The 14,899-nt window shown below is 39.0% G+C and overlaps 1 long non-coding RNA gene across 1 annotated transcript; it reads left to right on the forward strand.

Annotated features, from left to right (window-relative positions):
• The first annotated feature begins 98 nt into the window (after window positions 1-98).
• Window positions 99-14,287, forward strand: LOC138739816 (uncharacterized). Its single transcript, XR_011342452.1, has 3 exons — window positions 99-379; window positions 11,632-11,817; window positions 13,475-14,287. It is a non-coding gene; the product is annotated as an uncharacterized lncRNA (long non-coding RNA).
• Window positions 14,288-14,899: the final 612 nt, after the last annotated feature.

Below are 14,899 nucleotides of genomic sequence, written 5' to 3' on the forward strand. Positions count from 1 at the left end.
GCTGCTGGGCTGGATCATGTGATTGGCCTGGGTGGTTCTGGCAACAATGTGTCGCGGTTTTGTTCGTTACTTTTTCTTATTCGGTCATGAATGACCACTTCTTTTACTGGCATTGTGACCCTCGCCCTAGACATTCCAACCAGAGGGAACATCAGCAGTGCATGTCTGCATCCAGCTCTTAAGGAAGCAGTTTGAGCATTTCAATGAGCTATTTGAATTGTCCTCAAACAAGAAACCCACCAACCAACAATCAAGCGAGAGGACCCTTGCTGTGCTCCCTCTATCATAAATACATCATAATATTCCAGAAGAGGACTTGCAAGGACCCCATATAAATAGACCAAGATGTTGCTTGAACACAAATAGCCTTTCAATAAAGGTAGTCTTGCTTTCCTATTAGCTTGCCATATCTTCATTTTGACTTGCAATAATTCCTATACATAGATGTTCAGTTCTCTCTGAGTCTGAACCTGTTCAATCTTCCAATATTAAAACAAATGTTGATTTTCTCATTTCTTCCACTGAAGTGCGTGCGTCACATGTTTCCACGTTATATTTTATTTGCCATGCTGTCACCTGTCTACGTGTCATTTCAGGAAGTCGCCGTAGCCCATATTGCCACCTTGCTTTGTACGGTCCACAAACTAGGATATAAATGCCTCAGTCAATTTATTGATATAGATTGTGAAAAGCTGGCAGCCCACTGATTTGGTTAGTAGCTTTCATATTGACAATTTGGTGAGATACATGTGATATTTGAGAAGCAACTCCTGGTAATGAAATGTCTGGTGGCTTTTTATACTCAATACAACCTTAGTTGTGGAGATATTGAGGGTCACCAGTGGCTAAAAATAATGTTAGGCATCCCTTCCAACCTCAACAGGGATCCAAGTGAGTGTTTTCTAAAAATGTAGTTCACCACCTGATACCTCAAAATCTCTCTCAGACAATGCTCAAATCAGAAGATCATCACTCATGATGCCTAGACAAATCCTCTCAATGATCCATTCATTAATCCACTATATCATTGGCACAATTTGGATGCAATATTGGCACAATCTGACCAGCTGCATCACATTTGCTGCAGAGAAATGGATTGGAGGTCAATTCGCAGGACCAAAAGAGTTGCAGAGAGGATCAATGGAGTCTTTCCCCCTCCCCCCCCCACCCCCCACAATCTTTGCCTGAAGAGGGTACACAAAATTATTGAGGGCCCCTTCTACCCCTCCACCCATTGCAACTTTCAGCTGATCCTGTTGGGAAAGAGATACAGGAGTATCAGAGCCGGCACCTCCAGGCCGAGGCACAGCTTTTTCCCTCAGGCAGTGAGAATGCTGAATGACCAAAGAAACTGCTCATACTAACCAACTGAGATTTTCATACTCATCAAACAATATTTATTTGTTTATTATATATGAATAATTGTCCTGCATATGAATTTTTTGTCTGCATATGTGTTAAGTCCGGTGGCGATCTGCATGTTTTTTACCAAGGACTGTTTCGTTGGGTTGTACTTGTGCAATCAGATGACAATAAACTTGTCTCGATTTGACGCTAGTTACTTTCTGCAGGAAGTCTTCATAGATCCTTCAAGTCTAAGGGATCATTATCAATATTTAAATAAAGGTTCTTTAAGAAGCACATCTGGAGGTGCAGCCTTGCAAACTTTCAGAGATTAGATGATTAGAATATTTTTCCTTTTCTAAACTTTTCTGTCTCTTGTTAGTTTCTGTTGCATGATAAATGATTTGCCATTGTACGATTTTGTTACGATTCTTAAAAATTTTGAATATCTAAAATCTCAACTCAATTTCCCCACATTTCCTTGCAACATAAAAATGGTCCATTTAGCCCACTGAGTATATGCCAGCTCACAGATCACTATCAATTCCACACTGAATTTTCCTGTAACCTATTCTCTCTACATTGATATCAACTCTCTCAAGATTCTACTACTAATCTAAACATTGGGGCAATTCAAAATGATCAAATAACCAGCAAACCAGCGTATCTTTGTGTAGTGGGAAGAATCCAGAGGGCTCAGTTAGGACTGAACCCAATTGCTACCAATGTGAAGCAGCATCTCCACTAGATAAGGCTGCCTTTTCAATAAAGAAATATAGGGGACTATGTAAAGAACCACTAGAATTGCTGTTGCCAAAATCAAGCAAACATTGAGAAGCTGGAGGAACTCAGTAGGTCAGTCAACATTTTGAAATGGAATTCTTTTCCAGGACGAAAGTGGGAAGGGGGCAATAGCAAGCATTATGACATATGTCTTATTGTGATAAAGTGAACACCAGTCATTCATCTGCCTTGCAATATAGAACAGAATTTCACAGGAATAGACTTTTTAGCCCAAGATCTCTGTGCCAATTTAAATTGTTCATCCGCTTACACCTGGTCCACTTGTCTGAACTCCCTGCCTATTCATGTGTCTATCTAAATGCCTCTTAAATATTGTCATCAGATCTGCTTCCATCATTTTTCCTGACAGCATGCTTCAAACACCCACCATTCTTTTTGTCAGAAACCTGCCTTGTAAATTTCCTCCAGGCTTTTGTCCTCACTTCCAGCAAACTGAGCACTTCCCCTGCCAGCATCCCCATTGTTCCAGATGAAATGATCTAAGTCCATCCAAACTCTCTTCGGAAGGATTAATAGTTCTTCTGATTAATGATCCACTAGGAGGCAGTGATGGGAATATGATGGCAATATGGGTGCACTTATGGTGCAAGCACCGCAGAACCAAAGCAATTGTAATGCTCTAAGGTAGACTAGGAAAATAATCTAAGGCATGCCAGAAAATGATTATTGGCAGATTTTGGAAGCAGCTGAAGAAGCCAATAAAACAGAAAATGCTCAAAGCACTCAGAAGACTGGACAGAGAAATGAAGTTAGCATTTCAAGTTGATGAACTTATATCAGTTGCAGTAATGTTAGTTAAGGGAGAAATATTCAACAGGACACCATCTTTTTTCTTCAAAAATATATCAAATCATTTTTTCTCTCTTTGAGCAAGAAGCCAAGTGTTAAAATTCACATAATCATGCATGAGGCTGTATTTCTTTGATAAATTGTGGCATTAGTCCATGACCTGAAGGTCCAGGAGACAACTGGACCAAACTAGCAACTAATGAGTAGGATTGAATCATGGAAGACTTGAAACTTGGGTGACAGTGAAAAGAGCCTGACTGAGGGTGTGGGAGACAATAGAGTGAGGTGTCTCAGTGTCGGTGAAGCTGGAGGTGAACATATGTGCTAAAACTGAAGCAGGTTGTGTGGCAATGCTCAATACTTGAAGTTGGAATCCTAATTGAGAGACTAAATAGATTCAGGGTTCATTTAAGCAGAATCTAAAGCTTAATTGGGGAATAGATTACAGATACTTTGAGAAAGATTCATTATTTTCATTCGTGACACTTCTTAGGCTTTTTAGTGTCTGAATCAGAATCAGGTTTATTGCCATGAACATGTGTCATGAAATTTGTTGTTCTATAGCAGTAGTATTATGAAGAACATGGTGCAAAATTACAATAAATTACAATTTTCTAAATGCAAGATTTAAAAAATAAATGTCATTTAAAAAAGAGAAAAAAGTGAGATCGTGCTCATAGATTCATTGTCCATACAGAAATCTGATGGAGATGGGGAAGAAACAGTTTTGTAACACTGGGTGTGTATCTTCAGGCTCTTGTACCTCCTCCCTGATGGAGGCAATGAGAGAAGGGCAATATCTGGGTGGTGACAATCCTTGATGATAGAAGCTTCCTTCTTGAGGCACCGCCTCTTAAAGATGTCATTAATGGAGGGAAGTCTAGTTTAATCAAGTTAAGTAAAGCCAACTATTTTTCCGCTCCCAATTCCTTATCAGAACATAATCACCGGGCAGGATTTTTGGTCCCTCTATGTTGTCCTTCTTGTTTCTCTGAGCATTACGTACCTGCAAATGTAAGGTCTCAAGAATTTCAGTTAGTTCTTGTGCATAATTAATTTTTTTTGCACCAAGGGCAGAAAGGTCAAGTCACACTTCTACGTTTTTATCTGCTGCCCAGGGTGTATGTCTAATTTCAAATCCAGCTCAGGCTACCATTGTCAATAATGTTGTGGTTCTGGGGTTATGTATGAAAGAGTTGGAGCAATCTAAACGTCAATCCTAAATGCCTGAACCTGCAACAGAAAGCCTCCTCCAATTCAACAAAGCTAACAAGGTCTCCGAGAGAGCATTTGGTTTCTGATTGGAATGAAGAAAATATTATACACTTTATTTTCAACTCTCATTCAAGAAGAACTTTTATTGTTTGCTTTGTAACTCTGTTCGTTGTAGATAACATATTGAAAGATCTACTGATGATTTCAAACTAGTGCAACATTGAAAAAAAACTGATCATTTTGGGGATCTCGGCACCATTGGAAAGAGAAGCATTTCTAGCCCATCCCTAAGTGTACTTGAGAATGAGGTGATAATCTGCCTTCTTGAATTGCTGCATTTTTCTGAGTAAAGGAAATCCCATTGTGCAAAAAGGGAGTTTCAAAATTAAATAACACAATAAATTATAATTTTACATTTTGTCAACTATTTCCACAGAAAACTCCTGCTCCCAATTCCAGAACCATTCTCCTCATTCCCAGTTATTTGAGGTAAATCAATAATAACAAAACAGTACTTCCAGCTGTGTACTCTAGGCAATTCTATAATTCTTCCTGTGCCTCTTTTCTCAAATTAGGGTGCCATCAATTCTTTGTAGTGCCACTCCTACCATTCCCTCCTTACCCAAATGTGTTATTACATATATATATAATTCTGGATCTTTGGCACACCCCCACTGTTTCCAAAGCTTCATCAAATGAGCAGGGGCGTCCCCCTGAAGTTTTACTACATCCCCTCTATCAGGCAAGACCGTTCTATTTACAAGCTCACCCTGGTCTTCTGATTGATGGTCTTTTGAAGCAGGTGGGATCCTCTGACTGGGATCCTCCGACGCCACCACCACCCCGCTCTGATGCCGATGCCACCCCTCCACTCCAACGATGCTTCCATGCCCCCCCCCCCCCCCAGTCCAACACTGCTAAAAAATAAGTGTGGCCCTCCATTCAACCACTGGTTCATCATCTGGCATGGTCATGGTGCCTTTTTAATACGCTCTCTCTCCTAACTTTAGAACCTGGCTATGCCCCTGGAGCCAAGGCTTTTTTCTTTGGAGTGAAGAAGAATGAGAGGTGATTTAATGGAAGTATATAAGATTTTTACCCCCTCCATAAATCTTCGTCCGCGAAGCCAAGCCAAAGAAAGAATAAGATTATGCAAGGTATAGATAAGGTAGACAGCAAGAAACTTTTTACCAGTGTGGGAGTTGCAAACACTAGAGGGCATCTGTAGAAAGTGATAGGGGGAAGGTTCAGGGGAGACATCAGGGGTAAGCTTTTTATCAGAGTGTTCTGAGTATGTGGAATGCATTTGCTAGGGGAGTTGGTGCAGGTAGGAAAAATTTAAGAAACCTTTGGACAGGCAAATGGATGAAAGAAAAATAGAGGAATATGAGGCAGGGAGGGTTTTGTTTTTATTTGGTAGGTATGTATAGGTCGACATAATATTGTGGCCTGAAGGGCCTGTACTGTGCTGTAATGTTCTATGTAAGGTACATTTCAACATCAAGCAGTTCAGTGTAAAAACAATTCGGATGTAAATACGACCATATGCATTTAGTGGAACGATACATGGGAACATTACCCCTCCATAAATCTTCGTCCGTGAAGCCAAGCCAAAGAGAGACACGGGAACAAAGTAGAAAACCTGGCTCCCATCTCTGTTACCAGGGCGTTATTCAGTAATTTACCTGCAGGTGGTGCTGACATATCTTGCTTTTGCCTTGAGGAATACAGAGCAAAACATTTGGAGAGATATTTGGAGAATGTTGACTGAAGATTAGTGTTAGTTTCCATTCAGAAAATCAGTGTTGCCTATGAAAAGGCCCTGCTGACAATTTGATATTGTTGAATAATGTAATTAGATGCATATTGAGAGATAAATTCATGGGTACTAACATTTAATAAATGATTCTATCTTTCACGCTGATTTTAATGAGTGATGATTGTTAACAGTAAGAGGTAATTCTGCCTTGCTCACAGGAATAAGAATCTCAGGGTTGTATGTGAGGTCATACATGTACTCTGACAAATCTGAACTTTGTAAAATTTGAACTTAGAACATTGAAAATTGGAGAATTCACTTATTTTTGACATAATACAAATTGACATATGATTAGCCAAACAAAATTTCACTACTGGAATTATAAAACCTTATAGTCATGATATATAACTTTATATCATTTACCACCCTCAGTCCAATGCTTCCAGGTAGAAACACAGAAACACCTATCACACCGAGCCATTGACAATAAAACCAGAAACTCCAAACGTTTTGCACTATCCACATGTAAAGAGCTTTGTATCATTCAGAGTATAAACCATGATGACAGACCAAGCACAAGCAATCTATGTGTAGACCAATGGCTGAGGAATAAATCAGGTCTGATACAACTGCTGAACATCAGGCAAGGAGTGAAGAAACTGAGATCTTCAATGTTTGCTGATACCTGCTAATTTTCTGGCAATGATGGCAAAACTGCCTCCGAATTGTTGAGCTGTAGATTGCTCACTAGGTCCGCATGGATACCTGAAAGGAGGTTTGAACAAGAGAAGCTGGTTAAGTTATCAATACTTTCTAATCAATATTTCTGAGCTGTAAGGGCCAACATTCTGTCGTGTCTCTACTTTGATACGAGTCACTGTTTGTGCGGTACTGTGAACTGTGTTGTGCTGTGTTCTCCATTCAACATACCAATTCTCCCAATTTAATGACCAATTAAAGAACCAACTCAAACAGGAAGTGACAAAGCCAAATAGAGTAATTCAACCATTTCTCAGAAGACTTTCTATCACCTACTCTAATTCTCTGTCAGTGTGATGGGAGGAAAGAAGGCAGGGTGGAATTAAAGTGGAAGGACCCTCATTGTAGATGTGTGGATTTGTGATGAATCTGGGAAATTCTTGGTGCTGGCATGGATAATGAAGGTGTCGTTAAGGCTATAACAAGATAACATCCATTTCATTTCATTTGAGCTCAGATATGTCAAATGTTCCATGGACTTAACCAGCTATCAGAGAAACACTGCTGATATCAGTACAAGGTACTGATCTAGAAAATCCATGAAAGCAACCACTGAAACTCAGATTCTCTTTTTAGTTGGGAAGTTATCAGGAGGAAATAGAGGTGTAAAGCATGAAGGAAACACAAGTAAAACACAGAGAATAACTTGCATCATGAACAATATTTAGTTCAGTTTTACTGATACGCTAATGTCCATTGATACTTAATTGAAATGGAATAAAATAATTGTAAAGAATACTATGGTGTTCTTGGGGAGATGAGGTAGGAGAGTGAACTATAGGCGTTGTGATTTATTTTTCCATAACTTTGGTATTAACATGTATGATTTTGTATCCATAGTTACAACCAGCTGCATCACAAAGTGCACCCTCCTGTCTGTTCCTAAAGGAAAAGAGGCCCATATGGCTACATGCATATGCTATCAATAATGGTGGCACTTTGGGGAATCCAGTCAAACAGTAAAAGTGCAAGATTCTTTTGTGCTGCTGTCAATTTTCTACAGGGAAATTGATGAATTCACTGGTCAGGGTATACAAATCATCTTGATACAATTGCTGTTGCTTCGGAAGTTTCAAGAACAGGGGAATGTAAGGTAATGGTTACCATGACAACTGCTGGAGAATTGTTCTGACCTGGGAGTGGGTTTGCAATTGGTAGGAGGTTGTGACACACATTTTTGTGGAATTCTTTTCTCCGCACATAGGATACCTGAATCCTCTCCAGTAATCATCGGCTTGCTATGTATGTCCTGTAACGTTGCAATGAAGCACTGGATATACTTCTCTTACATTTCTCCTATGGCCCCTCCCTTCCTTTTCATCTTACATCTGCAATTTGGAAAACAAGATTAACTGATGAACTATTCACCAGTATTGAAATCGTGTTCATCAGAATTTACCCTGTTATTCCATTGCAATTGTAATGTTATCATCAAACCATTTTGACAAAATCAATCTGGAGTAAACATGAAAATCTGCAGGCACTGTGATGGAAGTAAAACTAAATGCTAGAGAAATTCAACAGGTCAAGCAGTGAACTTTATATAGCAAAGATAAAGATACATAAACAACATGTCAGTCTTGAGCCCTTTAATCTAAACCATGATGGGCAAATAATTATTGGGAAAGCTGGAAGTCATCAATTGTTTAATTAAGGAGTGTGTGTGTGTGTGTGTGTGTGTGTGTGTGTGTGTGTGTGTGTGTGTGTGTGTGTGTGTGTGTGTGTGTGTGTATAGAGAGAGAGAGAGAGAGAGAGAGATCATTTGGCTGAAGACATCTTACATGCAAAATTATGGTTGTGGTTCAGTTGGTAATTATTACAGGCTTCTCCGATAGAATTCCTTAGCAAAATGTCCTTAGTCCTACCATCTTTTAACTATATTATCATTGATCACTGTCAAACCTTATGAATGGACTTGATTTATAATGTTAACTTAGTTCAAAACTCCTTAAACAATGATGCAGTCCTCACTAGCCAACAGCAGTTCCCAGATGTCATTTTTTGCCTTGGGCAGATGTCAGGTTGTATTCACACCAAATATATTAAACACAAAGACCTTCTTTGACAAGAAAAATATCATGTCCATGACTTTCAACTGCATACTTTGCTTTCATAGAGTCAGTGTATAATACTGAGAACTTTTGCCAGATATTATCTATCCATGTCTATCAATGACTTCATAAAGGAGCCGATGGTGTTTTATTTAAAATCCTGAGACCACGTGGTCTGGGCCCAAGATGGGGGCACCTGTATTCAGCATTGGTGGGGAGGGAGGGGTGGACAAGGGAGTCATGGAAGGAGTGGTCCCTGCAGAAGGTGGAGAGGGGAATATGTGTATAGTGGTGGGATCATGTAGTAGGTGGTGGAAATGGTGGAGGAGGATGTGTTGGATGCAGAGGCTGGGGGGTTAAGTGTTGCACATGGGGACAAAGGGGGGACAGGGCAGATGTGTGGGTAATGGAGGATATGTGGGTGAGTGCTGAGTTGATGGTGGTAGAGGGAAAGCCATGTTGTTTGAAGAAGGAGGACATATCTGATGATCTGACATGGAAGTCCTCATCCTGGGTGGAGATGCAATGGAAATGGAGGAATTGAGAGAATGGAATGGAATCCTTACAGGGGACAGGGTGGGAAGAGGTATAGTCGAGGTAGCTGTGGGAGTTGGTGGGTTTCTAGAAGATGTCTGATGAGAGTTTGTCTCCCGAGATGGAGACTGAGATATCAAGGAAAGGGAGAGTATTGCTAGAGATGGACCAAGTGAATTTAAGGTCAGGCTGGAAGTTGGCAGAAAAGTGGATGAAGTCACTGAGCTCGTCATGGGTACATGAGGCAGCACTAAAGTAATCATTGATGTAGCAGAGGAAGAGTTGAGGGGCCTTACCTGTGTGGGCTTGAAGCATGGATTGCTCCATGTAGCAAACATGCAGGTACCCATAGCTATCCCTTTAACCTGGAGAAAGTTTGATGAGTCGAAGGAGAAATTATTGAGGGTGAGGACAAGTTCTGCCAGCTGAAGGAGGGAGGTGATGGAGGAGGATTGGTTGGTTCTATTATCCAGAAAGAAACAAATGGTTTTGAGGCCTTCAGCATGGGGAATGGAGGTGTCTAGGGATTAGATGTCCATGGTAAATATGAGCCCCTGGTGTTACAGGTGTAAGAACAGAGAAGCATCACTAATTCATATGTTCTGGACTTGTCCTAATCTAGAAAAATACTGGAGATTTTCCATACTTGGTCAAAAATTTTAATATAGAATTAACACTGAATATTTTAGTGGTCCTCTCCAGTACAATGGGAGGAAATTATTCTTCTTTCTCTGGTTCAGAGTCACGCGATTTCTTTTGTCTCTCTTTTACTTAAATGGAAAGATGCTGCCCTACCTACTCATGATCAGTGGTTGTGTGACATCATGTCTTGTTTGAACATGGAAAAGATTTGTTATTCATTAATAATTCAGATATTAGATTCCAGAAGTTATGGGGGTCATTTATGACTCACCTTCTAACTTGATAATTTCACTTCAATGTAATTAAATTGTCTGACTTTTGTCAGTTCCACATTCTTTTTATTTACTTTTTTTCTACCTTAATTTCTCTTTTAATACTAATTATATATAGCGTCTGGCAATGCAGCTAGGCAAAGGTTTTGAGTTTATCTCCTTTTTTTGTGATATTAGAGTTTATTTTTCAAAAAAAGATATATATCATTTAGAATATGAATTATGGATATGATTTACAATTCATGTATGTTTTTGTCATACTGAATGCCTTATTAAGTTTATGTATCTATCCATGTCATCTTATTCAATTCCACGTTTTTTTTGTATGTTCTTTATTAAAATCAGTAAAAATATTTTAAAAAGAAAGAAAAATACATAAGTTTAAAATTGGAGCCCCTAGTGGTTAGTTCACCAATCTCAAGGAATCGGCAAATTCACTTATCTGGCATCTACCAATCCCTATAGGTGCTGGATACCAGGGGTTTTACTCTACGTTGAAATCTTCCAAATGGCCAACCACTGAGCACTAGGAATTGTCCTTATCAGGGACATACCTAATTGGATGTTATTATGTGATATAGTAGCATTTCAGCAGATGATTTTTTATATATTCTGTTATGCTAAGTTAATATATTTGAACTCAGAGTGGCCTATTTAAACTTAAAGACTTGAACTTAGATCACACCTTTCATAGTCTCAGATGTTCTCTTTTGCTTCTGACTATAAGGGTCGCTCGGCAATTTGTGCTGATGGTGAATCTCTGTATGCCTCAAGGAAATTTTGTGTAATATTACATTTTCTGTTTTATTATATGATAATAAAAGAATGTTGAATCTTGAAGATTGGCCCAAAGCCCTCTTAATATATGGTCATTTAATCCCTATTACCGTGTAGAAAATGCAGCAGCTATTTTGCTCACAGCACTCAAGAGCAAACAGCAGTAGAATGAGGAATTAATATGGGGCAAAGCACTGGGAATAACTTCTGCTATTCTTAAAAACAATGCAATGGATCTCCTACTTCCTCCTGGGACAGCAGGTAAAGCCTCATCTCTCAGAAAGACACAACCACCAAGTACTTTTTCAGTGCTTCATAGGAATGTCATCCAAGATGTTTCTACTCAGGTCCCTGGAGTGGGATTTCATCCCCCAACTTATGCCTCAGACTCAAAATTGCTGTTAAGTGAACCGCAGTTGACACCAATAAATAAAAAAATGTATTTTAAAATCTACTAAACAGGGGAAAAATGTAACTTAAATTACTTATATACAATTTCTAAAATGTAAATCTCCATTTTTTGTGAACCATCAGGTAGAATGGTACAATTGGGATTTCTGTAGTTTGTGTTTCTTTCCATGTGGATTACATTATGTTGCAGAGATTGATGTAGCCATTTCATTTATTTTATTTTTTTCATGCTTCTTGTGTGTTCACCCATAATCTTGTTTTTGTTTGATGCCAGGTCAATTATTCCAGATGTCGCATATGATCACATCTGTGTTCAGTTGGCTATCTCCTTGTTTCAGAATATGTTCAGGGAGGGGAATCAAGAATGATTGGGAACAAGATTTAAATATATTAATCCCAGATGAAGACCGGGATACCATGTTGATTCAGTGAACAACATTGTTTATTACAATTTGAAGAGGTACATAGAATACATATATCCAAAGTTAAATGTTTTTATTCTTATGTTGATAAATGTAAAATCTTTGATGCCTCTCTGATTCATATGTTTTAGGAATGTCCAAATCTAAAAGAGTTTTGGGAACAATTCTTCCAAACTTTATCGAAGATTCTTAGGATTAAATTGAAACCATGCCCTTTTATTGCTTTGTTTGGTTATTCTCAGGTGGCGAATATTTCCTTGAACTTAATTTAAAAATAACTTTTACTTCATTGACAGCCATTGAACAATTTTGATGAAATGGAAAGATAGTTTAGCACCAACTCATATGCAATGGGTACTGTGTGGCAACACACATAGTTGTAGCGGCGAACTGGCCCTACTTCTCACTCGCAGTCAGCGAAGACATCTGGTCTTCTTGTCCAGGACGCAGACTTAGAGGCTGTAGCGTGGAATTCAAAGTAAAACAGTTGTGTTACTCAAGCTCCAAGCCTGTTTTCCTCAGTCTTTTCGTTACACTCGCGCACAACTCGCTACACTGGTGATCCCAACATGATTTGAACATAGTTATGTCTTGCTTGAGTTTTGAGAAAATTAGATATAATATTAAATAGATCAAGATTGAATTTGATGAGATATGAGGCCCATTTATGGACTACTATCATAATTTGATAGTAGTTTCCTGACCGAGCCGAGACTCGATTCTTTACATATTATTTGCTGGTGACCATGTTTAGTGGAAGGGGTAGGATTAGAATGGAGGGGCGGAGGATCTTCTTTTTCTATTTTCCATTGTGTAGAAGAGATTAGTCCAGTTAGATAACCAACAATGAATATCTCGTAATATTAGAATATGAGGTGAAGTTTTCATAAGGGAATTTCCATTTCATTGTGGACAAGACAATGTATAAATCACTTCTGATTCATATTCTGTATTGCATTTATATAAAAGTTATGTAGAAAATATATAATGAGTAATATTTCTCTCAGCCAAACCAGTAAAAATATTTTTAAAAGAATATGTAGCTAAATGAAGCCCTATATTTTTTCCTTTCGGGTTTTCCTTCAGTTTATACAGTATGCACTCTAGTTTTGTAGATTTTTTTTATTTGTACTTTTGGTTCTTGCAAAAATTTTGCATCTATGTAAAGCATGTCTGTAATTTCAAGTCCAAATGCAGTAGTGTAATTTGCAAGAGTTAGTAAATGTTTTGGATGGATTCATAAAGAGCAAGATCAGCAGTATGGATGAACTATCCTTCCATTGAATCATTGCTGGCTTTAGTCAATGACATGAGCCACATGTCGAGGGAAGTGGGAAGAAGAAACCTGTTGGTTTCACAAAGGAAGTGTGGTTAGTGAAGAGATGAGCAGCAGGTGCTTTGTGACCTGATCTGGGAAACAGTGCAGAAAGCAGAGTTATAACATCACCAGGTTTGCTGAATCACCCACATGCCCTGTGAGCCACTTAGATCCCTTCTTGCCTTTGACACATCAATGCATTGCTCCTCACATCCACTTAAGATATATTAGCAACCATCATTCACCTTCTTTAGGCTCCTCCTGTATCCAGTAGTATGGGTCTTTATCAGTCTAGACACTCTCAGCAAAGTGAATGCATCTATTAGCCAAGTACATAATCTTAATTCTTAAACATATCTGTTTGTCTTTCCTTACAGGAGAAGAGAATGCAACTCACAAGGAAACCAACAGGAATCCAGGTAGACTGCCAAGAGTGGGGCAATTTACAGCTGCAGTGGAGTTTGCCATGGAGTAACTGTCACATTAATGTCCCTCGATGGAGTTAAATAGAGAGAATTACAAATATTTTTGTGACACATGCTGACAATTTCATCAATACCTATGAAATAATTATTGTGATGACCATTGAGTGTATCATTTGGCCACTTAGTTATTCTTATTTTACCTTCTTAGTTTCCATAAGTCTGTGAGTAGAACAGGAATTATTGTAGATACATGAAAATAATTCATGAGAGGAACTCATTCTTTGTGACGATGCATCATATAGGACTGTGCAGCTGTGTGCCAGAGCAAATACTCAGTGCAATAACTCCAGTTAACAAATTAAATAATACTGTAAATACTGGAAGTACCCAGTAAGTCAGCCAGCATATACAGAGACATAGAATCTTTACGCTGGCACATTCATCAAAAGACACGGCAAAGAAATAATAAGTAGAGAGAATTTATTCAGATGATCTGGGAAACTACTGTGTTAAATTCTAATGTAGTTTAATTTAATTGAAAATTGCCTTATTACCACATGCCTCAGTAATGGTAACCTCTGGGTCATTGTAGATCTATTCGGTAGGTGTGAATACAAAATTTAATTTGACACGGTGCTTTTGCATGTTTTTGGAAGAAAGCTAAATCACATTTAGTGATCTCTCATGTAAGAGGACTTTTTGATTTCGATTTCATTGCCTCGTGTACTATCCTACCAAGACCACCCATAAATTAGATTTTCTGACCTGGGCTCTCTCCAACCAGATGGCATTAACATCGACTTCTCCGGTTTCTGCTAGACCACTCCGTTCTCCCTCGTCCAGCTCTCAACCCCCTTCCCTCACTATTCACAGAGCCACCCCTTTTCTCTCCCTTATCCACCTATTACCTCCTGCCTTTGGGACCATGCTCCTCCCCCTGCCTCCTCCTCCCCCACTACTCTGTTCGGGCGCTTGCATACATTTTGTCATATCTCGATGAAGGGCTCAAGCCCGAAACGTTGGTGTGGTGATATGCTATTACACCACTAGGTCACCAGGGCCACAACCTGACGACCTTGTATATAAAGCCAATTGGAGCTCTTGCTCCTCCATTTTGACCTAGGCTTGCACAGAGGCAAGACCTAGCTGTATATATTAGTCTATTAAAACTAGGGTTTAACTTGCACTCTGTCTCGTGTGGTTGAACATTCGTCACAATACAGTTGGTTATGCATCTTTATCTTTGACCCGCTGAGTTTTTCCAGTGTTGTGTTTTTACTTCGAACACAGCGTCTGCAGACTTTTGTGTTTTCCTTTTCAATTTCACATAACATCCTGATGCAAAATGACGTAAAACAAGACAGAAAAAAGTAGTGA

Source organism: Narcine bancroftii, chromosome 7 (assembly GCF_036971445.1).
Source record: "Narcine bancroftii isolate sNarBan1 chromosome 7, sNarBan1.hap1, whole genome shotgun sequence".
Classification (NCBI taxonomy): domain Eukaryota; kingdom Metazoa; phylum Chordata; class Chondrichthyes; order Torpediniformes; family Narcinidae; genus Narcine; species Narcine bancroftii.